Below are 2,500 nucleotides of genomic sequence, written 5' to 3'. Positions count from 1 at the left end.
AACACTATACACACTTTAAGATGAAATAACACTACACACACTTCAAGATGAAAAAACACTATACACACTTCAACATGAAATAACACTACACACACTATACACACTTCAAGATGAAATGACACTACACACACTATACACACTTCAAGATGAAATAACACTATACACACTTCAAGATGAAATGACACTACACACACTATACACACTTCAAGATGAAATAACACTATACACACTTCAAGATGAATAACACGATACACACTTTAAGATGAAATAACAGGATACACACTTCAATAGGGGTGGGAATCTCTTGGCACCTCACGATTCGATTCGATTCCGATTCAGAGGTCAACGATTCGATTCTAAACCGATTCTCGATTCTAAACCGATTATCGATTCTAAACCGATTATCGATTATCAATTCTAAACCGATAAAACGATTATCGATGCATCTCGATTTTTAAAACATTTGAGTTTGCTACTCAGAGTCTCAAATCACTTCCTACTTTGTGTTTGATAATTAAAGAAAATCAACAGATCTATTTTTTTATTAGAGAAAAAGTGTGTCCTTGTCACAATTATGACTTTCTATGAACAATGCAATAATCGATGCAGCTTGCATTTCAACACAAAATGAATGTGTAAAAAAAAATAAAAAAAATAAATAAAATATATTAATTTTTTATTTTTTTATTTTATTAAAAAATCGATTATTATCTTTTCTGAATCGAGACATAATCGTTCTAGAGAGAATCGAGAGAAATCGAAAAATCGATTTTTTCCCCCACCCCTACACTTCAATATGAAATAACACTACACACACTATACACACTTCAATATGAAATAACACTACACACACTTCAAGATGAAATAACACTATACACACTTATGAAAAAACCCTATACACACTTCAATATGAAATAACACTACACACACTATACACACTTCAAGATGAACACTACACACACTTCAATATGAAATAACACTATACACACTTCAAGATGAAATAACACTATACACACTTCAATATCTGCCAATGCCCAACCCACTTACAGGGCTGCAGTGTGTGTGACACACCATATGTGTGGTACAAAAAGTTCTAAATACCAAATACTGCTGTATTATTTTCCCCTTGTGAAATCCACACAGAGGATTAATTGACATTAGCGTTCACGTTAAACCCGCCTTAAACTCTGGTCTATGGTGGTTCCTGACCCTGATCACTGTCTGGTTGTATCCCGTGTTCCCGTATGACACCGATTATGGGATGTAATTAGGGGGGAGACACCCACACCCCTAAAGCCTCCGTCTGGGGCGGTGCATTACCCCTCTGCCGCGTTAGGCCGAGTGCCGCGCCCCATTGCCAACACGGCGGGGGGGGGGGGGCCTAATAGGATCGCAGGCTCAGGTGTCGGTGGTCATTTGTTTGCTAATCAGACTGAAAGCAGGTATCAGTTTGTTTGTTGCCACTGTGTGTGTGTGTACTGAAGGTGTGAATGACACTGAGAACAGTATGTGCTTGTCACACACACACACACACACACACACACACACACACACAAGGTGACTTAAGGGGTTTATTTAAAATGTGTCTGTTAAGGATGCCAATAACGGCAGCCAGTAATGTGTGAACTGCAAACCAATGTAAAAAAAAAAAAAATGTCTTAAAACGGCCTAAAGTGACACAAGGACATAAACATTCCATCACACCACAGAATGTTATGCCACGCTGGTCAACCATTCAATTTATGAACAGAGGTTAGGTCGGGCAAGAGATTTCTATTTCATCAAAGACAGAGTTGAAATTCTTTGTGATCTAGATGAGGAACACTGAAGTGAGTTCAGTCTGCACCTCCCTGTGCCGACCATAGACATATATAGATGTTCTCTAATAGATCTATGTATGTCTATGGTGTCGACACCATTAACATGAACCACAGAGCCAGAAGGAGGAAGAGCTCGAATACGGATCTCCTTGCTCAAGTCTGCCCCCTTTGGTCAAGAGTAGCTATTGGGACTTGACAGTTCACTTACCCTTCTGTCATAAACGACGAGGCTGTCCAACTTAAATAGGGTCTAAGCCAGACAAAATCTAATTTAGCTTCAAAGCACATGACACAAAGCAAGCAGACTGAAAGGAGAAACATGGGATGTCAACTGACTGCTCTCCGTGAGGATCATCTCTGGCAGACCCGCTGTAATGAGATAACCCAGAGCCCTTGTGAATTCTGCCAGTATAGGAACCAGGGCCGGCCTACTGCAGGAGCTGAATGTAGGACTTCAGCTCAGAGTCTCCTGACAGAAACCCAGGCGGAGGCTGCTGATCTCACCGCCAGTGTTTAGATCTACTGCCCCCTACTGGCTGACTTCAGTACTGAATAATTCCCACAACTGCAGGTACACACAGCTATCCTTCATACAGTAAAACATCTGAAATGAATGAGCTGGGCCTTTACCCTCTTACATAGTCATTCACTTATACACACACACACACACACACACACAC

The sequence above is a fragment of the Clupea harengus genome, unplaced genomic scaffold (genome assembly GCF_900700415.2).
Source record: "Clupea harengus unplaced genomic scaffold, Ch_v2.0.2, whole genome shotgun sequence".
NCBI lineage: Eukaryota > Metazoa > Chordata > Actinopteri > Clupeiformes > Clupeidae > Clupea > Clupea harengus.
Note: the sequence above shows the minus strand (reverse complement) of the source record.